Here is a 25,493-nt window from a genome sequence, read left to right on the forward strand (position 1 = left end):
AAAAGGATCACCTACAATGCCTTATGGTTGACTTTATGCCTCAATTTTAAAATTCTCATCCTTGTTTTCAAATCCCTCCATGACTTCACCCCTCCCAATTTCTGTAACTTCTCCCAGCATTACAATCCTTCAGGATACCTGCACTCCTCCAATTCTGGCCTCATGCATTTTAATCGCTCCACCATTGGCAGTCATGCCTTCAGCTGCAAAGGCCCTAAACTATGGAATTCCCTCCCCAAACCTCTCCATCTCTCTTTCCTCCTTTAAAATACTCCTTAAAAACTATCTCTTTGACCAAGCTTTTGTTCACCTGCCATAATATCTCGTTACGTGGCTCGTTATCAATTTTGTTTTGATAATGCTGCTGTGATGCACCTTGGGACATTTGTTACGACCAAGGCGGGAGCAATACACTGTCAATTCAGTCCCATCACTCCACAGGCCGCAGCATATTATTAAAGTTTTCCCACCCAACCGGAAAACAGCCAAATTAAACACTCTAGTAACCCCTAGAATAAAAACAGACCAAACCAGGTATCTTTAGACAATAACAAATTAACTATTTATTAAAACTAAATCTTAAACACTATTAAGATAAACCTATGTCTAAAGACCTTATTTTAATTTTTCTTATTTTAATCTAACTCCCCCATTCACACGCATACACTCCAAAATCACGGTTTCTTTAAAAAAATGATTTTTTTTTTAAATTTGCTGTTTCTTAAGAATAAATAAATAAGTCTTTGTGGGTTACATTACTGATGGCTGAGGTATTCTAATGTGAAAATAATCAAATGCTACTCGCAGTCTCCACACGGATTTGATGAAATCATCTCTTCAGCAGATAGGCATTCAAACACTTCGGCTGCAGCAGGCATCAAGACACCAGCGAATTCCAGAAAATACAATCATTCAGGAGAGCTTCAATCTTGAAGCAAATACTTTCTGGCTTGGAAGTAAAAGAAAAGGTGTTTTGCTACCTTCAGCAATACAAATGGTCTTCTCAAAAAAAAGGCTTTTATTTCCTTAGGTAATCAACTCAGCCTGTAGCTCCTTGTAGTATTTCTGCTGAGAGAGAAGAGACAGCTTAATCCTTCAGCACGCTTTCTGGTGAGTCTCTCAAAAACAAACTGGTTCAGACCGGTTTTTGGCAGTTTTACACACAGTCAAATTGAAACATTATACCATGTGACGTCTCTCTTTCCTGCTGTGGCCTAGGGACAGATGCAGCTGGCACCCTGTGCTCAGTCCTAAAGGCACATTGTTTTAAAACAGAGTCTTAAAGGCACACACTGTTTTAATTCAAGGAGAAAAATAATTACAGTTCTGTGACACATTTTACTGTGTTACAGGAGCTATATAAAAATACAAGTTGTTGTTGTAATCTGCCAACATACACAGTCAAAGCATATGCATGAAGACTATTACTTGGATGAGGTATTGTACAACTGCTGATGCTGGGGTGTGATTTCACAAGCAAGAGTCAGTACCTTCAGAAGAGAAGAGGAGAAACCTGCGTGTGGCGGGAGGAGAGAAAAACAAATAGAAACTGTTAGTTCTGAGCCATGAATTGATCCTATCTTCAAGTAAACCTTGCCTTTAAGCTGGGTCTCATGCTGAAACCAATTTGGAAGCCGTATAATATTACCCTTGTCACCTGCCATCCTTTTTGTTTATCTAAATGGAAAAAATAAAGTTATTTGCACATACTACAACAACTTGCATTTATATAGCACATTTAGCTCAGTAAAACATCCTAAAGCACTTCACAGGAGAATTATCAAACATAAAAGAGAGATATTAGGACAAGTGGCCAAAACTTGGTCAGAAGTATGGATTTAAGGAGTAAAGATAGGTGGAGAGGCAGAAAAATTTACAGAATTGGAGGAATATAGAGTTCTTGGTTGTAGGGCTGGATGAGGTTATAGAAATAGGGAGGGGCATGGCCATGGATGGATTTGAACACGAGGACGAGAATTTTAAATTTAAGGCATTGGTGGACTAGGAGAAAATGTAGGTCAGCAAGCACAGGGGTGATGGGTGAACAGGACTTGGCGTGAGTTAGGATACAGGCAGCAAAGTTTTGGATGAGTTTAAGTTCATGGAGGATGGAAGATGGGAGACCAGCCAGGAATGTAGTGGAATACTCAGGTCTGCAGATAACAAAAGCATGGATGGACTAGTGTCTGATATGTATATTTACAGGGTGTGTGCAGACAGAGATAAGTTAATTATGAAAATAACATACATTTACAGAACAGATAGTGATCTTTAACATCACTATACAGCCAACCAATTTAAACCGGTTCTTTCACCCTCAATTTTCTTGTCTCTTTTTCCTGAAGGCACTGATTTATGCTGAGTTACAGTTCCAACAGCCTTTTGATATGTCAGACAAGTCACCAATCTTCATGGGTGAGACTCACAACAAGTGTTCACACACATGGGGATGAATGTTATCAGCGTGCTGTGCTCCGCGGCGGCGCGCTGTGAAGGCGGTGACCTTCCAACACGGAAGCGCTGCCGCACAGCCCCCGCGATATTATGCATGGGGGCTCATTTAAATGGAAGGGGCAGAGCGGCTGCCCCCGATGATGTAGAGGGGGAGGCCGCCATGTCCCTGGCAACGGCGTCTGGCGTGACCGCGCAGGTGCCATTTTTAAAGGGCTCCAAGCCCTTAGGAGAAATTTTAATATTTAAAGCAGTTTAGCAAAATTTTTATTTCAAATAAATAATTAAAACATGCAGGCCCTTTCCCAACTCCCACAATGATGTGTTTACTGTCTGCTGTGTTTGTAATGTATTTTACTCCCAGCACAAACTTCCCCTCCCCAACCTCTTCACTTTTGCCATTCACACCATCCCCACAACCAATAGGTATAGTTTTCCCCACTCCCCCACCCCTCCCGCCCTGAAAATATTACCCCTCCTCCCTCCCCACTAGTGTCTCGCCTCGGAACTCCATATTAGATGAACACACAAACATACATACGAACATACGAATTAGAAAACACTCGGCCCCGCCTCGCTGCCGATAATATGCGGTGGGTCCTTGTCGACGTTGGGGGTCGAGACGGGCCACTCCCCACAAAATTTTACGGGCCCCCCTGCCGCGGCCCACAGCGTTGAGGGGCTCATAAAATTCAGCCCATGCACTTTTCCAGCAAGCGAGATAACAATTAGAACTGGGAGTTTTGCTGATGTTTTTCCCCCTTCCTTGTCAATTGTGGACAGGAAGAGTTTGATGCCTCCTGGAAACAGGCCGGTGGATTACAGAGGTTTTCAGCTAATGGTCCAGCTGATGAAAGCCTGGAAGATGCGTTTGAACATGGTTGGGAGGAGCAGGAGCTGAGCCACTGCTGCATTAGGGGTCCTCCCTCATGAGGGCCCCTTCCTCTCAAGCGAAGGACCAAAAGCAATTCAATCCTAAAGTAAGAATTTTTCAATAACTTGTAAAAGGTTTCTCACCTTTTGCCAGATTCATCACCATGTACAGGTGATGGGGTTATGGCTTGACTTCCAAACACACACAAACATACATATGAACATACGAATTAGGAGCCACTCGGCCCCTCGGGCCTGCTCCGCCATTCAATAAGTTCATGGCTGAACTGATTACTCCACATTTTTACATACCCCCGATAACCTTTCGCCCCCTTGCTTATCAAGAATCTATCTACCTCTGCCTTAAAAATATTCAAAGACTCTGCTTCCACCGCCTTTTGAGGAAGAGAATTCCAAAGACTCACGACCCTCTGAGAGAAAAAATTTCTCCTCACCTCTGTCTTAAATGGGCGACCCCTTATTTTTAAACAGCGACCCCTAGTTCTAGATTCTCCCACAAGGGGAAACATCCTTTCCACATCCACCCTGTCAACACCCCTCAGGATCTTATATGTTTCAATCAAGTTGCCTCTTAGTTTTCTAAACTCCAGCAGATACAAGCCTGGCCTGTCAAATCTTTCCTTGTAAGACAGCCCACCCATTCCAAGTATTGGTCTAGTAAACCTTCTCTGTACTGCTTCCAACACATTTCCATCCTTCCTTAAATAAGGAGACCAATACTGTACACAGTACTCCAGATGTGGTCTCACCAATGCCCTGTATAGCTGAAGCATAACCTACCTACTTTAGCATTCAATTTCCCTCGTGATAAATGATAACATTCTATTAGCTTTCCTAATTACGTGCTGTACCTGCATACTAACCTTGCGATTCACACCCGAGGACACCCAGATCCCTCTGCCTTTCAGAGCTCTGTAATCTCTCACCATTTAGATAATATGCTTCTTTTTTATTCTTCCTTATTCTTTATGCTTGTGATGTTTGCTTTGTTGCTGAAAATCCATTTGAAGAAAACCTTAATTTAAACCTTAAAATTTTCAAATTAAACAAAACATAGTCTTTTAGGGTCAGGTTTATATGTTAGAAATTTCTGATCATCCCATTCAAAGTCCTCATCAATCAATTAGGGCAAAAGTAATGTTTATCATTCTCTTTCAAACAGAGGCAAGTCCTGGGTATGAGACTTTCTATCACATACCTGATGTATCATCTTACATCGAAACATAAGAGAATTAAAAATAGAATATGTTCTCCATTACACAAGCCTCAGGGGTCAGCCTGTGCTTTAAACTGAGTTTGTTGCCCTTTTAGAGCTGGTGCTGCTGCTTTGGTGATTTTTCCCCCCAGTTAACATTATAGTAACTAAGTTGAGTCTGAAGATAAATAGTGCACTGACTGTAAGCATTGTTCCATTTATTTATTTAAGTTGGATGTATAGGTCTGACTTTTCTGCTATTGGCAGATTAAACACAAATGTCTGTTGGTGGATTTTGGGCTGTGTTGTTTGCCTCCAATTTTCTGTGTTAGCTTATTAACAGTTTCAGGTGCAGGTTAGACTGAGCTTGTTGAGCACAGCAGTGACGAGAACAAAAAAATTACATGCAGTGAAATTTAAAGGGAGGGGACAAATAAAGAGAGTGTTACAATGAGGGGATAAAAAAAATTCTGCAAACCATGGGAGAGCTCCAAAAGGCACCTCAGCCTGATACAACCTATTAAACTTCCCAAAGCTGAAAGAGTGCAGGAATAAATTGAGACGGAAAAGAAACCCAAACTGCAGCTGAAGGAAGAACTTAGCATTCAACTTTTTGCGTGTTGATTCCTGAAATTGATATGGTATTTCATGAAGTGGTTGTGAGGGCAGTGGTGCGCTGAGTCATTCCACAGAGCCAACTCCATAGTGACCATTGTAGCATTCCTGCAAGCAGATGGAGCCAAATTTCTGCCACTGAATGCGGAACCCCTGTGTAGGTGCCTTGTAGCAGATGGCACAGCTCTGCATCTGGTTATCTGCTGACCTGAAGACAGGATCCCATCCTCATTACCAGGTCACTATACCAAGGCCTGCAGGTTTGGTTGGTGGCATTTTGGTAATTGCAGCCAACAGGGTAAGCTGGCTGTTGATCATCCTGGTCTGTTTTTGTTCATGCAATGTGATTGAAAGCATAATTTGCTGTGATTGGAGTGCATATTACCGGTACAAACAGGTCTGCCATCAACTTCCCCTGGGTTTAGAAATCTTTGTTGTCACTACTTTTCTGCCAAAACAAAGTCTGCTCATCTCTGTCTGCAGATGCTGGAAGGTATGGAAGAACTAGACAGGACAAGGGGCAGAGAAGGAAAAGGCTGCCAGCACTTGTGAACCATAGCTCTGGAAGAGATAATGAAGGAAATTTTAAACCCTACAAACAGGCGAATTGGGGCCTGGTGAGATGTGAAAATTTTAAAAAATCTCAAGCCTATCCCCATCCCACCCGCTTTGGGTTTTAATGAAGGCGGGGTGGGAGTGGGAAACAAGCTGCTATCAGGAGGCGGATTGGTCATTTAAATATTATAATGAGACTGTGTGCCTGAGTTTTAACGTATTTTCCAGGTTTAACCCTGGCTTACCGGGTTTCCAGGACCTCAGGAAACAGTGGATGGCAGACTGTGAGATGTTGCAAATATCTCCAGCTCCAGTCTGGAAGAATCCCAATGCAGAAAACTTCATGGCTACTGTCACCTTCACAGCCACTGGCATTCTGCTCCTCCCCCTGCTCTGAGGTTGCAGTTGTGGCTGCAGCAAATGGTAGATTTCAGTGAAGATATCCCTACTGAAGTGCTTGATGCATTCTTCCTTGCTGAAATTCAGGTAGGAGAATTGCTGTTTGTGTGGATATGGCCTCCTGGTGAGAGCTTTTTTTTCCTCCTCCTCCTCACTCTTCGAGCAGATTATCCTGCTCTGTTCATTTAAGCAGTCATGCTGTATTCCAAGGGCAATGCTTTCTACTGCACTCATGTCTGGGAGCAACAAGTTTCTGCAGAAGCCGTGAAGTCGACATCAAGTCCCTTAGCATCTGCCACACCATTCCCTGTAGACTTTGGTAACTTTAAAGAACTCTAGAAAACACAAAACAATCATAGCAACAGCCAGTGGAAATCAATCAGCAAATAATCTGAAGGGTGGTAGATGACCCTTTTGAATAGCCCTGTTGGTCCTTTCTGCTACTGAATGCGTGTTAGGCTGTGTGTGATGAAGAGAGGGCAGGAGCTGGAGAGATGAGCTCCAAAATGGCAGTGCTGCCATCAAATTAGCATTACACGCTATTGACGTTATGATCTGCCCACTCTGCATACTTCTGGCGGATGCTCACTGCATGCCCTCACCAATATGATGTTCGGTGGAACTCTCACCAGAAGTGTGCTCGCACACTATGGACACCATTTTGGACTCATAAGACCATTTGTAGCATGGAAAAAATGGGTGCTACACAGCCAAATTTTGTGCCGCTAGACTTTTGTCTCTAATGGCACAGAGTGAAACTTTGTCTTTGAGGAGGGTTTCAGTGTCTCCAAAGGAATTACTGCAGCATATTTACTGTGATTTCAAGGTGATGAGAATCAGGCAGGTTTTAGGAAGGGCAGGAGATTTGCTCTGTCTATTTCTGTAATATCCTTCAACACCACAACCCTCCAAGATATCTGCTGTCCTCTAATTCTCGCCTCTTGTGCATCTTTTTTTTAGAACATTACAGCGCAGTACAGGCCCTTCGGCCCTCGATGTTGCGCCGACCTGTGAAATCATCTGACCTACACTATTCCATTTTCATCCATATGTCTATCCAATGACCACTTAAATGCGCTTAAAGTTGGCGAGTCTACTACTGTTGCAGGCAGGGCGTTCCACGCCCCTACTACTCTCTGAGTAAAGAAACTACCTCTAACATCTGTCCTATATCAATCACCCCTCAACTTAAAGCTATGTCCCCTCGTGTTTGCCATCACCATCCGAGGAAAAAGACTCTCACTATCCACCCTATCTAACCCTCTGATTATCTTATATGTCTCTATTAAGTCACCTCTCCTCCTCCTTCTCTCCAACGAAAACAACCTCAAGTCCCTTAGCCTTTCCTCGTAAGACCTTCCCTCCATACCAGGCAACATCCTAGTAAATCTCCTCTGCACCCTTTCCAAAGCATTCCACATCCTTCCTATAATGCGGTGACCAGAACTGCACACAATACTCCAGGTGCGGCCTCACCAGAGTTTTGTACAGCTGATTTCTGGCTTTAATTGCTCCACCATTGGTTGCTGTGCATTCAGTTGCCTAGGTCCCAAGCTTTGGAATACCCTCCCTAAACCTCTCTGCCTCTCCACCTCATTTTTCTCCTTTAAGACATTCCTTAAAACCCACCTCTTTGACCAAGCTTTTGGTCACCTGACCAAATATCCCCTTTTTTGGCTCAGTGTCATACTTTGTTTTATAATTCTCCTGTAAAGCACCTTGGGACATTTTATTACATTATAGGAGCTATATAAATATAAGTTATTGTTGCCCAGACGACAAACTTGAAAATGACCCCCATTATATTTAATGATACTCATAACAATGATACAAGGCAGAAACTGAAATTGCATTTTGCCTTTCGTCTCTATCTCTTTCCCCACTTCCTCCTTATATATCCAACTTCTCCATCCCTTCTCAGAAGAACCACAACTCTGCCAACCAACAGTCAAGTACCTCAGAATGATTATGTTATATTATGATGTGGGCAATCTGGTAAGGTAAATGTCATAGAGTCATAGAGTCATACAGCATAGAAACAGGCCCTTCGGCTTACCGCGTCCATGCCGACTATAATGCCTATCTATACTAATCTCACCTGCCTGCATTAATTCCATATCCTTCTATGCCTTGCACATTCAAGTACCTGTCCAGATGCCTCTTAAATGTTTCTACTGTTCCTGCCTCCACCACCTCCTCAGGCAGCTCATTCCAGATACCCACTATTCTTTGTGAGAAAAATTTACCCCTTTGATCCCCTTTAAACCTCCTCCCTCTCACCTTAAATCCATGCCCTCTAGTTTTAGTCACCCCTACCATGGGAAACAGACTCTGGCTATCTACCCTATCTATGCCTCTCATAATTTTATATACCTCTATCATGTCGCCTCTCAGCCTCCTTCGCTCCAGGGAAAACAAACCAAGCCTATCCAATCTCTCTTTATAACTCAAGTCCTCCAAACCAGGCAACATCCTTGTGAATCCTTTCTGCACCCTCTCTAGCTTAATCACACCTTTCCTGTAGTGCGGCAACCAGAACTGCACACAGTACTCCAGATGTGGCCTAACCAATGTTATGTACAACTGTAACATGACGTCCCAACTCTTGTACTCAATGCCTCGGCCGATGAAGGCAAGTATGCCATACGCCTTCTTCACCACCCTGTCTACCTGTGTTGCCACTTTCAGGGAACTATGTACTTGCACCCCAAGGCCTCTCTGCTCAAGAACACTCCCCAGGGCCCTGCCATTCACTGTATATGTCCTGCCCTGGTTTAATTTCCCAAAATGCATCACTTCACACAACGAATTGAAAACAACAAAAAGGGATTTGAGCAGTATACCTGCATAATCATGACAAGTGAATTCCACTGTAGAGGCTATGAACACCAACTCACCAAATCATTTTCCCCCACCTTGTATCTGGGGGCAAAATGCTACAGGGTAAAAGTAAATGGGTATTATTTAGTTCTAGTTCCTGGCAAGGTGAATGTTTTTTATATTACTGGCGTGTAAGTACCCTCCCCTGACATTGATGAAATGTCCATCACCAAAATAGTAGTTATGAACATGACCTTTGCAAAATTACTCACATGCACACTGGTGCAGAATTATTAATATTTCCACACTATCATAGGACTGAAGCAGTTCAAGAAGGCAGCTCACCACCATCTTTTCAAGGGCAATTACAGATGGACAATAAATGCTGGCCTAGCCAGTGCCACCCACAACCCATGAACAAATAAAAAAAGTGGGTCTTCAAATTTCTCTATGTAGTTATGAAAACACCAGAGATTTTATTTCTAAAGGAGAAAGTATTTTTGCAGAACCAGTTCAAGTAAGCTACATTGAGATATTTCAAAACCAAATAGCTTAGGGGATTTAACCTGTCTGTCACCACATACTTGCAAATCATTCAGATTTTATCTGGAAGAACCAGAATCGTTCCCATAGTCTAATTTGTGGCAGTTTCATCTTGATTTTATGAATGTATTTTCAGCTTCTCTTTAAAGGGTATTATTGAAAGAATTATTTTTTATTTAGAGATACAGCACTGAAACAGGCCCTTCGGCCCACCGAGTCTGTGCTGACCAACAACCACCCATTTATACTAATCCTACATTAACCCCATATTCTTTACCACATCCCCACCATTCTCCTACCACCTACCTACACTAGGGGCAATTTACAATGGCCAATTTACCTATCAACCTGTGGGAGGAAACCAGAGCACCCGGCAGAAACCCACGCAGACACAGGGAGAACTTGCAAACTCTGCACAGGCAGTACCCAGAACTGAACCCAGGTTGCTGGAGCTATGAGGCTGCAGTGTTAACATCCCCTTGATTCCAGAAAGTACAACAGGGTCAGTGACAGAGTCTTAGGAGGTGCACTACCACTGTTACACTGAGATGCAGCAATTGCCAATTTTCAATTCCCATGAATTTTACACCTCTAAAATTCTAATATTGATTCACTGATAACAATTGATCATCTGATTACAGAAGTTTGTTTGCAGAGATTGAGATTTGTATTCTAGGAATATGATTTGTTTAATGAAGTCTCTTTAGAAGCCAGATTACAAGTCAGCCAAGCATAACTGGCACAGTTCAATAAGAGAAGCCCTTCAGACTGCATAAGTGAGAGGGTGACTGGTAATCGGACATGATTTGTCAGAACAAATCTTTTCATTAATCAGAATGTAAACAACTCACAAAGCAGGAGCCAATTTGCATGGATAAAGGGATAATTGGAGAACGATGCCAATACAATAGTTAGGGTTGAATGCAACACTGAAGGAAAGATTAGAAGCCATGCACAACCAGGTAAAACAATGTTTGTGCAGTCAATATGTGTGAACTTTAACTCATTAACAAAAAAAAATCAGAAGCAACATCCAAGAGATGGAAAAGCAAAATACTACAGATGCTTGAAATCCGAAGTAAAACCAGAAAATGCTGGAAATACCCAGCAGGTCAGACAAGATAGAAACATAAAAGATTTACAGCACAGAAGAAGGCCAATCAGCCCATCATGTCTATTCTGGCTGAAAATGAGCTATCCAGGCTAATCCCACTTTCCAGCTCTTGGTCCATGACCCTGTAGTTTATGGAACTTCAAATTCATATTTAAGTAATTTTTAAATGCTGTTTGGGTTTTTGCCTCAATCACCCTTTCCGGTGGTGAGTTCCAGACCCCTTCCACCCTCTGGGTGAAAAACTTTCTCCTCAAACTCCTCTAATCTTTCTACCAATTACTTTAAATCTAGGTTATTGACCACTCTGCTAAGGGAAATAGATCCATCCTTTATTATTAGAGAGGATTCTTCGGGACAGGATTTACTCCCATTTGGAAACAAACGAACTTATTAACGAGAGGCAGCATGGTTTTGTGAAGGGGAGGTCGTATCTCACTAATTTGATTGAGTTTTTTGAGGAAGTGATGAAGATGATTGTTGAAGGAAGGGCAGTGGATGTTACCTATATGGACTTCAGTATAGCCTTTAACAAGGCCCCTCATGGCAGACTGGTACAAAAGGTGAAGTCACACGGGATCAGAGGTGAGCTGGCAAGATGGATACAGAACTGGCTCTGTCATAGAAGACAGAGGGTAGAAGTGGAAGGGTGCTTTTCTGAATGGAGGGATGTGACTAGTGGTGTTCCGCAGGGATCAGTGCTGGGACCTTTGCTGTTTGTAGTATATATAAATGATTTGGAGGAAAATGTAGCTGGTCTGATTAGTAAGTTTGCGGACGACACAAAGGTTGGCGGAGTTTCGGATAGTGATGAGGATTGTCAGAGGATACAGCAGGATATAGATCGGTTGGAGACTTTGGGCAGAGAAATGGCAGATGGAGTTTAATCCGGACAAATGTGAGCTAATGCATTTTGGAAGGTCTAATGCAGGTGGCATGTATACAGTAAATGGCAGAACCCTTAGGAGTATTGACAGGCAGAGAGATCTGGGCGTACAGGTCCACAGGTCACTGAAAGTGGCAACGCAGGTGGATAAGGTAGTCAAGAAGGCATACCGCATACTTGCCTTCATCAGTCAGGGCATAGAGTATAAAAATTGGCAAGTCATGCTGCAGCTGTACAGAACTTTAGTTAGGCCACACTTAGAATATTGCGTGCCATTCTGGTCGCCACACTATCAGAAGGACGTGGAGGCTTTGGAGAGGGTACAGAGGAGGTTTACCAGGATGTTGCCTGGTCTGGAGGGCATTAGCTATGAGGAGAGGTTGGATAAACTCGGATTGTTTTCACTGGAACGACGGAGGTGGAGGGGCGACATGATAGAGGTTTACAAAGTTATGAGTGGCATGGACAGAGTGGATAGTCAGAAGCTTTTTCCTAGGGTGGAAGAGTCAGTTACTAGGGGACATAGGTTTAAGGTGAGAGGGGCAAAGTTTAGAGGGGATGTGCGAGGCAAGTTCTTTACACAGAGGGTGGTGAGTGCCTGGAACTTGTTGCCAGGGGAGGTGGTGGAAGCAGGTACCATAGAGACGTTTAAGAGGCATCTTGACAAATACATGAATAGGATGGAAATAGAGGGATACGATACCCGGAAGTGCAGAAGTTTTAATTTAGGCAGGCATCAAGATCAGCGCAGGCTTGGAGGGCCGAATGGCCTGTTCCTGTGCTGTACTGTTCTTTGTTCTGTGTTCTTTCCACTCTTTCTATGCCCCTCAAAATTTCATACACCTCAATTAAATCTCACCTCAACCTCCTTTGTTCCAAAGAAGGCAACCTCAGCCTATCCAATCTTTTCTCATAGCTAAAATTCTCCGTTCCTGACGACATCCACGTAAATCTCCTCTGTACCCTTTTTAGTGCAATCACATCCTTCCTGTAATGTGGTACCAGAACTGTATGCAATATTCTAGCTGTGACCTAACATTTCATATAATTCTAGCATAACCTTCCTGTTCTTATATTCTATGCCTTGTCTAATAAAAGAAACTATTCCATATGTCTTCTTAACCACCTTACCCAACACCTGTGGAGGGAGAAATAGAGTTAATGTTTCCGGTTGATGACCTTTCATCAGAAAAGGCAGTTCAGGTGTACCACCCAGGGAGTGCACTGGAAAGGCTGCGAATTAGGCTGGAACCTGGATATGCCTGGTTTCAGCCTACATCAGGAATTCTGTGAGCCTTATAAGGGGGTGGAGCCTCCATCCATCTCAAACAAGGCCAGCAGTGTTGGAGGAGGCAAGTTCTGAAAAAGATCATCGACCTGAAATATTAAATCTGTTTATCTCTCTATAGATGTTGCCTGACCTGCTGAGTATTTCCAGCATTTTCTATTATCCAAGCGATGGAGTTGGACAGTATAACACGATAAACTTTTTTTACTCTTTTCCACTTAGTTATTACCACTTAGTTTTTCACAGGTTTGCTCCATGTCAAGCACTTAGTTTGCCCAAGAGGACTGCCAGGCTATGTGTTGTCTGGACAGACAGCACACTCCTGTTCAGCTGGGCACTGGGAACTGCACGAGAGTTGCGTGAGCTGACTCATCCTTGTGTCACCTTGTACTCTTGCTTTTCACTTCCCCAAGGTGCCATGGCTGAGAAACAAAACTTGACACCTGTGCCCTAAGCACAGATGGATAATTATTTGCCCCTGCATCTCCCAATTTGCAGAAACACTGAAGGGTCTTCAACAGATTGAAATATAAAGAATAGCTTTAACTCTTTCTCAAACATAATCCCATTTTTAGGCATGACCAGACTTTTCCAAGGACAGTATTAACCTATGCTACAGCTTGTGCTGCTACCTTAAATTTTAATTTAACCACGAGTTGCATTTATATGACATAGTAAAGTGTAAAAAGAGGTATAACATAGTAAAGTGTCCAAAGGTGTTTCACAGGTGTGTTAGCAAACAGAAATTGACACTGAGTCACATAAGGATATATTAGGAAAGGCGGCCAAAAGCTTGGTCAAAGAGATAGGTTTTAAGGAGTGACTGAAAGGAGGAGAGAGAAGTAGAGAAGTGGAGAGGTTTAGAAAGGGAATTCCAGAGCTTAGGGTCTAGGCAGCAGAAGGCATGTCCTCCATTGGTGGAGCGATGAAGATTGGGGATTTCCCGAGATACAGAATTGAAGGAGCATCGAGATCTCAGAGCAATAACAATATCACAGCTGGGGGACATTTTATGAATGAAGTGCATTTAGTAAGTGGTTCTGACATAATTTTAAGAAATCATTTAGATTTAACAGATAAAAGCACCATTCAGAGATAACGGGAGTAATTTAAGCTGAAATCACTGGGTGGGAAATTCTCACGATTCAATCGAATGCCAGTTTCACACCCGACACATTACTACTCTCCACTAACTTTGTGGATTTGTGCCTGTGATTCCCATCTGGAAGTAATGTTTCCTTCACAAAGAAGGATGTGAAACAAGCCGGAAGAACATCATCCCAGATCACTTTCTCATACCTTCTAGTGGTTGATGACAGAATGCCATTGGCAGAGTCTGTGTGTCAGGCATGATGCTGCTCGATGCACACATTGGGCTGAATTTAATGGCTGCGACAGTGGCCCCGTCCACCAGCTGGAAAGCAGAGGGCAATCCTGTCGTGGCCATTTTTCGAAGTCCTGACGCAATTGCATGCTCATCAGGCAGTTAACTGCCTGGCGTTGGGGCTTCTGTTCCTTTAAGGGCAGAGACCCACTTCCAAGCTCTGCCACCGGCCAATCGGATGGCGAGCAGCTCTTCATCCCACTGCTGGAGTGGTGGCCACTGCTGGGACTGCAGCCGGTCAGGACCAGCCACATGAAGGAGGCCCCAGAATAAGTTTGTAGGGCTTGCCAGGGCCAGTCAGGCAGGCCCTATTGAGGGGGGGGGAATGTGTGGGGGGGTGGAGCGGTTATTGTGGAGGGAAGGTGGGGCTTTACGGGGGGGTGGCCCTTGCTGCCGGTGGGGGGGGTCCTCTTTATGCCACAAGGTGCCTGATCACGAGGGCACACTCCCACCCTCTGATCCAGCAAGGAGGCCACCAGCTTTTACTGGGCAGTCTCCCCATGTGGCAGAGGGCACACACCCAACCATTATTAGAATACCAGTGGTAGTGGGATGAAGCCCTTAAGTGGCCATTAATTGGCACCTTTAGGGCCTCAATCATCCTCCAAGCAGGAAGGTCATCCTCGACCTTCCTAGCCCCTGACCAAATAGGAGGGTTGGGAAGACGATGGGCCTGCCCTACCAATTCCAGGGCAAGAATTCCCCCCCCCCGCCACACCCCACTACCTCCCAGCCCGCTCCCGATGGTAGAATTAAACTCTGTCCAAAGTCAGGAATGTGCACAGAGTTCTTGTTACTGACTCCTGACTGGAGTTGGTGTCAGTTGTTTATAATGATCAAAAATAGAATGGTGACATTTTCTACCACTTTAACAATTTACCAAACTTCAAAAATAGGTTAATGGCAATACTACACAAGCTCCCCACTGGCTTAGTTGGTGAATCCAGTGTGTAACTGAGCCATACAGACAATATGTTTCAGAATCAATCCTCAGTCTATGTTAGTTAACCTCAGTTAGGGAAGTGGGGGGAGTTAAACAATTGGCCTCAGTGATACTGGACTAGGAGAGGGGAGGAAATCACCTCCAGTGTTGACTCGATCATTATTCAGCAACTCTACTAAAGCATGAGTGCAAATGGCAAGACTTAACTTAATTGTACTGTTCCCATTCCACTAACCCCCACCCTTCCCTGTCAAATAATTTGCTAGCTCTTGCTCTCTAAGCTGTTGCATTAAGAATAGTTACGTAGGTGAGATGGCAGAGACCTGTCACTGCCTGTGAAGCTGCAGCTCAGTAAGAGTCAGCACCTTCAGTAGAGAGAAAAGTGTAAAACTAAAGGTGTGATTGCTGCCAGCGTGAAGTGAAAACCAGTTGGAAGTTGTCTTTCTGGCTCTGGTTCCGATCCTGGTCATTTTATACTGATCTTTTTTGGCACTGACGCACTGAAAGTCTTGCCTCAGCATCAACACAAAAGGTGCATAAAGGTAACATGACGTAAAAGCAAAGCTCAGTCCCTAAATTCATGGCTGACATCAGTGGATGGGTAGTTTCCAGAGGATCATTGATTGAACCATTCAAAAGCGCAATGATTATGGATTTCAAAAATGACATCTGATTTGCATGATGACACCTGCTACCCACCCTCATCCTGGTGCCTTCATTATTCCCATCACCCATATTTATAGTCAAACATTTCTGCTTGAGAAGCCAAATATATATGTTGACAGTGACCTTTTAAATTGTTTGAAAATGTCAGCATAATTGAGTGCAAGGTCATTAGGAGCATATAACTCTTTCAATTCAGTGCAATGATGCAACCTGGAATGCAGAGTTTCCCCCCCCACCCCCCCTCCAAAGTTTAAAACTCCTCATTGACATTTTGCTACTTACAAGAAATCTATTATGGAAGGTTAAACCTGCCACAAAGGATTTCTACAGCATCAAACCAGTTTTCATAATTTTCTCTGCACCGGGATTTAGATTCTAGCAAATACTTGAAGGCTTGATTCCCTGTTTGAAGCATTTTTGTGTTGCAAATATCCTCTGACAATCCAGCCAGGAGAGTGGACCTCCTGGGAATCTCTTTGAGCTGGACACAGGAACTTGAATCTCAGTGCAAACCAAACATATATGTCTGATGCATTCCATAAATATACTGAAACATCTGCCCCAAAATCACATTGCTGTCAGCTCTGCTGCTCCTTCCAGATTCCAAAAACTGTAAGCCCCTTAAAGCTCCCTCTTGACTCATTTTGGTAAAATGAGGGTATTTTTTGACTTCACTGATTGGGTGGTAAAATAATGGAACAGATTACCTACTCATCATAGAACCCAACCAATATTCATTCTCATTGATTTCAAATATAAGTTGGTTCAATAGGGGCTGGCAATCTGCTCTGCTAGTTCACCACCAAGGCAGTGAAGATGAAAAACACCCCTAATATGTTTTACCTGTGTCTCTGTTTTCTCCCTTTTCTCCTCATGAAGGCACTGATTCAGATTTAGATATGGTTCCACAGGCACCATAGGCAACACTCTGGGGAATTACACCATCAGGACACAAAACTTGGGCTGATGTTTTCTCTTCCTCCACCTGAGGAACACCACACTCTGCTAAATTTTTGCCACAGAGATGGGAAACAGGAGCCAGGTTTGTTTTCGGGTCAGAAACCTGCCTCCTGCGGGAAACTGATGAAAGTTCAGATTTTCACAGGGATGAGCCCTTAAGTGATATGGAGACTGGTTTCCCGTCCACTTACAGCCAGTGGGGGCGGGAATGGAGGTCGGTAAGATGAGGTGTGAGACTCACTTAGACGCCCCATGGCGGACATCACTGAGGCTGTTGCTTGTCCTGAGGGAGAGATCTGCGGTTTGTGCCAATGGCTTCCAATGCACCAGAGGGAGTATCAAAGGGGAGCCAGCGACCTGACACTGGGACAGGGCTACCCCTTGCTTCATTGATGCCAACCTGAATCTAATGTTGGATGACGTGAGAGAGAGGAGGCAGGACCTTTTCCTGGAGGGTGGCAGGAGAAGGCCATCTCATCATGCAGCAGGGGCACCTCTCTGTTCAGTGTCATCTCCATCGCCTCCTCTTCCTCCTCTTCTCACACCTCCTGCTCCTACTCTTCCACAAATGAGCTGTCTCCTTCCAGGCCTTACCATCCTCAAGGTCCATACCTCTCTGGAGGGCCACGTTATGGAGAGTGCAGCAGACCACCACAGTGACGGAGACCCTTGCAGGAGGATATTGGAGGGTGCTACCTGACTGTTCTGGGTACTGGAATCACATCTTCAGAAGCTTGATGGTATGCTGAATTGTTGTACTGTTGAGCATGTGGCACTGGTTGTATCGCCTCTGTGCCTCTGTCTGCAGTTCCGGCAGAGGGGTCAGTAGCCATCTCTTCAAGGGATTTCCCTTGTCCCCTGGGATCCATCCACACTCTTTGGGGTTGGAGTGAAGATCTGAGGCAGCTGGATTGGCGGAGGATGAAGGAGTCATGGCAGCTGCCAGGAAAGCGAGCACACGCATGGAAGAAGTTCTTGTTGTGGGCACAGACCAGTTGGACATGAAGGGAGTGAACACCCTTCCTGTTGATGAATCACTGGCTGGTCACTGGTGTCTTGTTGACCACATGAGTACAATTGATGATGTACTGCACCTGGCAGAATCCAGCAATGACAGCGAAACCCAATGGTGTCTATCCCTGCGAGGCCTCTTCTGTCATGAAATGAATATGCTGTTCAGCTCTGGCAAAGAGGGCATCAGTGATCAGCGAGATGCAGTGGTGTGTTGCTGCTCGTGAGATGCCACTAAGGTCCCCAGCTGATCCTTGGAAGGAGACAGAAGTGAAGAAGTTCAAGGCCACAGTGGCTTTGATGGTTACTGGCAGGGCATGGCGACCAGTGCTGTGAGGTCTTCGGCGATGAGGTCACAGATGTCTGTGATCATTTGCCTGGAGAGTCGCAGTCTCCAGCTGCACTGGGTCTTGGTCAGCTCCAGGTAGTTCCATCATTGGCAGTAGATCCTGTGGTAAGGGTAAGACTTCTGTGTCCTTCCTGTCCTTCTTTCCTCTCCTGTGCCCTCTTTCTGCTTGGGGTTCTGCCCTTCCTGCGGAGGGTGTTGTCCCTTACTGCCACTAAATCTAAAATCTGACAGTCATGTCCCCATTACCAGCTGGAGTCTTCCTTTGGTAAAGGTGACCCCCAATTCTTCTTGGCAGCATTGCCCCTTGCTCTTCTGCCACCATGATCCAGGGTTGTGGTGACCTGGTTCAATGCCCGGGCATGGAGTGGCCATTCTCCCTGCCACCTGCACAGCACAGACAGCACCACCTTACCAAATGCTGAGACCCTCTTTTCCCCACTGACCCTCTTATGGGGTCGGAGTAATTCCCTAGAGGGGCCACGATTGGCTCCCTACTCTGTAACTGCCTCCCTTCAGCCGTTTCACAACAGTCACTTCCTGAAACCCGTGTGCCCCCTTCAAAATTCCATTCTCCCCTTCCAACAGATACTTAATGAGCTTTTTAAATGCTTTAATTGGCCTCAATAGGATTCCTGTCTGGTCTTCTCCCTGCCCTGGTTAGCATTGTGGTGCTGGGAACAGCTTCCTGAAACTGACCTGCCAGCCGGCACCGGTATTTTTGGGGCTGCCCATCTCCGTTCCAAGCCTCGTTAGGGCCTGAAGATTTAGCGCCTTACGTAGTGGGGATTGAACCTGTGACCTTAGTGGTTGATTTGGTTCAATCCCACATCAGGTATATTTATCAACTGCACTGGGATTAGAAATTCAGTTGTTGCATAGTCTGAGACATCACTGAAATGAATGAGTGAGTAACACTTAATATGTATTCATGTTTACAGTTTTATATTCTCCCTGCTCTAAAATGCCTACTCAAAGGTTTCAGAGTTGGGGCACGCTGGTACTTTTTTTCCCTTTTGAAAAAAGAGAAGAGTAGAAATTATGGCAGTATCAACATGACACCAGAAGTGAGCTGGGAGGAAATTTCATCCAACTGGTTGACTCCATCAAATCCCAGGAATGGAATCATACGAATAATAGAGGCAGCACAATAGGGTTGCTAAACCAAAGGAATAATTGGAGTCTTGGATTGGTGCAGAGGAGAAAGAGGGAAAGAGAGAAAGGACAAGAGGAATAAAGGGGTGATTTTCTCCAGATTCTTTAGGCGTTAAAGAGCCTCTGAGGTAGCCAAGATGCAGTCTAAGCTGAAATAGTGGTTTAGCCCCCATTTAGTGCAAGATGCCATCTTGTTAAAGGAATTGAAGCCTGTGCTGGGGATGGCTTCCCACAGGAACTGTAAGCAGCTGATTGCCATTTAAATTGTCTGCTAGCACTCGTTAAGGAGTCTGCACGGCATTTCAGTGGCTAGCACTTGACCTAACACCCTCTCCTAACAGTGACTGGCTGATTGGGAGTACACCAGTCATTGCAAAGGATTTTGAGCACTATTTAAACGTATATCACCATTTCCTGTTCATGCAAAGGTTTGAAGAGGATTTTTGAAACACATTGGGCGACTTTCTGGGACAATTTGTCAAGACTTCACCAACACTCGAGCAACATTTATTCTGGAAATTCTCTGAGGATCTCAGCTAAAAAGGGTAAGTGTTGTGCTACTTCATTTTATTGGACACCTTATAGGAATCATCAGGAGAAAGACAGTGCTTCGTCATGGGTATCTTGCTAGATGTTCCTCTTGGTCTGGATGAGGCATGGGAGGAGGACATATGGCAGGCAGAGCAGCACCAGCTACTGCAGGAGAGAGGTGGACTTCTTCCCCCAGCAGGTACAGGACATCCTTCTTCCACCAGAACCTCCAGTGCTGCCTCTGGGAATCTGTGCTCCCTCTCGTTTGGTCCCTGTGCCATCCTGAGACCTGCTGCTGAGTGTCTGCCAGCCCTTCAGTGGAGCCCACATATACTGCTCCACAAAAATTGCATCTAATCAGCATTTGAGCGCTAAACCTGCAGGTATCTGATTTAGTGCCTTCCAGCAAGTTTAAATTATAGCAATTAACAATAAGGCCCAAAACTTCAGGCTAAAACCAGAATTTCAAACAGGCATGTCTTTTTAGCACAGCATCCATTTAGTGCCTGTTTTCACCCTTTTCCCAAAAGAGCTCGCATAGGTTGATGGATTGAAGACTTATGATGCCAGGTTCTGAAAGAAAAACTGCCATGCAGACAGCCACACATGTAGATCTACTATTTACTTGGCCCCAAAGTGCAGTGAGCATCTGAAAGACTATTTAGTCCTGCTGAGACCAACTTGCATCCCAGAATTACACTCTGGGCCTCACTGCTGTGTATTTAGTGGGGCTCCCTGGCCCACTCGGTAGCCGAGGAACACACCTTGACAACTGACCGCTCTACCATAAACTGAGATCGGGATATGAGGATGGGACTTGTGGAGGAAAATTCCCAGGAATTTGAAAGGGGCTGAGAGCATGGTCCCTCTGCCGACTCTGATGCCAAAGTTCAGCCCCAAAACGAAGTAGGACTTCCGGGTTAAAGATTTTCAAAATGTAGTCGAGCAATATTGCAACCTGAATTTAGAAATATACAGAGATCAGCAGGAAGAGAAAATCTTATCATTTCAGGAGGAGTAACTCTGAATGAGCTCTGTTGCTCCCTTCCTGATACAGTCACACACTGTAGTAGATAATGTTGGTGGATTCAACACAGAATGGAAAAAAAAAACTGCCTTTGCATATTGTTTTCAGATTGCCTGATACTTTATCAAAATAATCTGTTTGCTCACCGCAACTCACCTGGCTTTGCTTTGGCAAATGAAAAGTCTGTCCCTCTGTCACTAATCATACTTAACCTGTTTTAATGTTAATTACTGAGCACATACAGTAAATTGTTACACTCAGCACATCACAGACAAATATTTTATTTGTACTTTTGGCACTGTTCAAGCTGAGGAACGTAGGTTTTGGAGGAATATAGAACTGTTCCAGCAGTGAGACGCAGTGTCAGCATTAAGCATTGCTAGGTCAGGTATAGCACTAGATAAATGAAGGACAAAGCTCCCTCTGCTCTGCTGTGCCCAATAGTTCTGGTTCTGCCAGGGATGTGTTTCTTTAGGTCAGGAAAAAACAGTGCAATATGAATACTTCCATTCCCCACAAACACCATCCTTTTTTACATTTATGAGTTAACCTCTCAATTTAGTGTCAATCATTGTCAAAAAACAATTCTGCTTTGGAGACCAATATAACTTTAGAGTCAGTCAGAACCAGAACCAGATATCAGATCTATAAACAAGGAGGCATTGGGACAAAAACTGAAACTTAAAGTCCTATCAACTTACAGACAAAAAGCGAAGGTGTGGGACTAAGTACGACTGCTCCTTCAAAGAGCCAGCATAGGCTGAATGGCCTCCTTCTGTGCTGTAACTTTCTAAGGTTTTGTTATTCTATTACCGGAGGTGTGGTCATTCCGATTTTGGACAGACCTCGATTTAGGCAGCTAGTGTTTCTGCTGGCGAAAGCGGGAGCCTCATTAATGTATGTCAATAGGGGACAAATAACCCAGTTAAGATCCCAATGTCATTTTCATCTCTACCTGCATGGCTATTGCAAGTTCCTCTTTCCACTCACAAACCATGGGCAGTAGAAGTTGTAAGGCAGCCATTTCCAGCAGTATTTAAAGGATTAGTCACCTACTCTCAACAAAAATGCTGCAAAAGTGCAGGAGTCAGCCCTGGTTAGGCCCTGACTGGAGTATTGCATCCAGTTCTGGTCCTCACACTTTAGGAAAGATGTGACGGTTCTTGAAAGGATGCAGAGGAGATTTACCAGAATGGTTCCAGGCATGGGGGATTTTAGTTACAAGGTTAGGTTGGAAAATCTGGGGTTCTCCTTTGAGCAAAGGAGATTGAGAGAAGATTTGATAAAGGTGTACAGGCTTAGATAAGTTAGACATGGAAAATCTGTTCCCATTAACTGATGGTACAAGGAGTAGGGGACACAGATTGAAGATTTTGGGCAGGGGAATGTGAGGAAGAACTTTTTATACAGTGAGTGGTAATGACCTGGAACTTGTTGCCTGTGAAGGTGGTGGAAGCGGAGACAATCAATGATTTTGAAAGGAAAATCGATGGGCACTTGAGGAAGTAAACTTACAGGGCTATAGGGATTGAGTGGGAGAGTGGGACTGACTAGAATGCTCTGCAGAGAACCAGCATAGACGTGATGGGCTGAATGGCCTCCTGTTCCGTTAATGACTCTATGACAAATTTTTTCTTGTGTTAGATAGTAGTTTGTAGTTACTCAGAAAAATGTAAAATGCTTGTAGTGACTGTACAACCTTCGGAGTTCTTAAGGGGTTCTGGCACTATATCAAACCGGTTGAGAGATATCTGCTTATTGTTATGACCAGATGAGGAAGGGGTCTCAGACTGCCTTTTCACCCCTTCTCTTGTTTGATTGCAACAGGGTTTATCTTTTAAACACAGTGATTTAACTTACCAACTCAGTAAACACTTGCTCCTGTTACTCTAATTACAATTGCAAATGAACCAATCAGAAAGGTTTTCTTGAGTTTAAACAAGAAAGATGTAAGTTTTTTAACCTTATCACTTTAAACTGGTTATAATTACAAAAATACGCGATGCATCCACGCTCACATTCATACGAGAGGCACACACACAAATAGATACAGAGGGGAAAAGGTAGAGTTGGGAGGTTGAAGGTCTGTAATAAATGGAATTCAAATACTGAGTTTCAATGTCTTTTGTTGAAGTTAAAGTCTTGAAGTTCTCACTGGGGCCATGTGCACAATTTAGGCTTGCTTCTCTGGTTCTGGAAGGCCTAACAGAGGTTTTATCTGTCTTCTTGGTTGTTGCCTGTGAGGGCCTGTAGATTTGAGGTTTAACTGCAACCAAGACTCCCCTGGGCCTTTGCTGGAGAGGGAGAGAGAGAGAGGTGCTTCTTCAAGTTCAGTTACTGTCTGTTCCTTTCTGAGGCACAATTCACAAATTCAGTGTTACACCAGCAGGTATGTCATGTGACCATCTCTTTGTTGAAAACAAAGGTTTCTGCAAGATTGTCTGAAATTCAAAGATCTTCAGATATACTTGTTAGGGGAGAGGTTTGGCTCTTTCAAAGTCAAAGGGTGTCAATGGCTTTTGATCACCACTATTGACAAAACCATTCTCATTAATTGAATCAGGGAGCACCCCCATTGCTCTAGCTAGACTAGGTAATTTACCTCTGTCTCCCAGCTAGCCTTTGTCGTCTCATATGCAAATTGTGCATGGGCATCTTCAGCTGTTCTGTTCTGCTTTTTAAAAAGTTATTTGTAATGTCCCATAAAAATTCTCACGCAGAGTTCCAAATGATGAAATTAATATTTTCCATTTGGCATGTGTGATTTCCATCACATTATAGAAAAAGGCTATGCCTTGCACACTTCGCCCATGAATCCTCTCAGGAATTCACAATGAGTTTCTGAACATCACTACACTCAGATCTATGATTTGACTAGAGCAAAGTATTGGAGCCCTTATGCAACCATTCCACTGCCTGGACAGGTCTGGTGACTTCCTGCAATATAACCTCTGGAGGATGTCCATATGATCCTGGTTTACTGTACATTGCATAACTTTTCTCTTCAACAGTGACTACACATGGAGCCACCATTGAATGAAGACCTTCACGTAGTGAGGGAGATGACACTAATGCCATAAAGGGAGGATTGCAACACCAGCTTCAGCAGCAGTTCATTGAAGAGTGCTTCAGCTGAAGAATCTTTGCTCCCTTTCATGACCAGTCATGACTGACATCTCTTCCAGTCCTTTCACCTTCCAGTAAACTACAACTGTCCATGTATCAACATTGACATTAACATCATGTGCTATTACAATGTCAACAAGAATACTGTTCGCAAACAAAGGTTGTAGTTTTACGCCCGCCCTGGGAGTAGACTGGAAGGTAGGGGGTGGCATAAAATCAGGTGGAATGGTGGGCCTTCCTTGCCCGTTGCCTATCTGCCTTTGCTGGTATTTTACCAGTAGTGGGGAGGTGGTGGGCAGCCCTCCTGCCCTTGGGTCAATGGAGGCCCTTAAGTGGCTAATTAATGGCCACTTAAGGGCCTTTTCCTGGCGTTGCTGGTATTTTACCAGTAGCAGGGGGAGGGGGGTGGGGGGTAGTGGAGAGGGGCCCACGCCACGTGGCGAGGCTGCCAGGTATACCCCGGTGGCCTAACTGCAGGCTCAGGTGGGGGTGGGGCCCTCTTGTTCCAGCACCCTTTGCCCCACGATGGACCCCCACAGCGGCAAGTGTTGCCCCTGCTTAAAGAACCCCCTCCTTCCAGCCTCTTGATCACTCTACACTGCCCCCGCCCACAACCACACTCGCTGGGGCCTGCCTGACTGGCGAGCCTGTCCCACTTACCTTTACTCTGGGCCTCCAGCACTGCTCCTGGTCCCAGGCCTACTGCAGTCCCAACATTGGCCACTGCTCCCATTGGCACTGCTGGGACTGAAGAGTGGGCCCTCTGACTGGCCAACAGCTTTTGGAGGCAGGACATCCTGTTTCAGGGCTGACGGAGGTGGGCTCACCCCTGACTTTGTAGACTATGGGCGGGGCCACTGCCTCCGCATTTAATCCCGGCCCAAGATTTCAAAAGGTTTTACTGGCTGAGCTGTCAGGGCAGTCTTGCCCAGCTGGTTTTCTGGCACTAGGGCAGGCATTGAAAGTATGGTGAGGATACAGATGTGCTGTTATTCTTAGAGAGTACAGTATGCTCCCTTCCTATTGCAAGACTGTCCCTAATATTGGGATGCAGCTAATGGGCTGATCAGTAGGAGAGCAGGCTATAGGACATCTCTGATATGACTGAAGTTCCTATCCATTTGGTCCCCCAGCCTGTTTAAGGCAGAGGAAATGGTGGATTCCAAAGCCTGTATCACCCCACCATGAACATCCCTGAGAAATGTTCTTATTGATGTCAAAGACTCCTGCAAGGAGGCCCTATTGCAACATTCATTGAGGTGACAAACCATTCTGTGGTTGACTAATGTGTGTCATTGCACGTGCCAGAACCCCACACAAGTTGGTGATTGAATCCTCCCCAATCGCCAACATTGTATGTAGCTCCCTGGCCAGCAGTCCAATACATTCAGCAATCGCTGGTGAACAGAAAGTATCCGGGAGAAAAATTTGATTGCTCCCATTTTCGCCCGTGGGAATCGTGATTTGCGATCTGTCCATGCCCGGTCCCGTTGAGGCAGGCAATACGCAAACTTCATGCTGCCTCCTCATTTGAATGATTTCAGCATTCAGCCAAGCATGACTCATGCTGCTGGCTGGCTGAACGCT

General features: G+C 44.6%; 1 long non-coding RNA gene across 2 annotated transcripts in view; it reads right to left on the reverse strand.

Moving 5' to 3' along the window:
* Window positions 1–652: 652 nt before the first annotated feature.
* LOC137374140 (uncharacterized) overlaps window positions 653–25,493 on the reverse strand; it is a 32,864-nt gene continuing 8,023 nt past the window's right edge. Inside the window, exons 3-4 of one of the 2 annotated variants that reach the window (XR_010975768.1) lie at window positions 5,956–6,444; window positions 653–1,065 (exon numbers count right to left, since the gene is read on the reverse strand). This is a non-coding gene — a long non-coding RNA (uncharacterized lncRNA). Of the gene's footprint in view, window positions 1,069–5,955; window positions 6,445–25,493 lie in introns of both variants that reach the window. The other variant, XR_010975769.1, reaches the window with a different exon arrangement.

The sequence above is a fragment of the Heterodontus francisci genome, chromosome 10, assembly GCF_036365525.1.
Source record: "Heterodontus francisci isolate sHetFra1 chromosome 10, sHetFra1.hap1, whole genome shotgun sequence".
NCBI lineage: Eukaryota > Metazoa > Chordata > Chondrichthyes > Heterodontiformes > Heterodontidae > Heterodontus > Heterodontus francisci.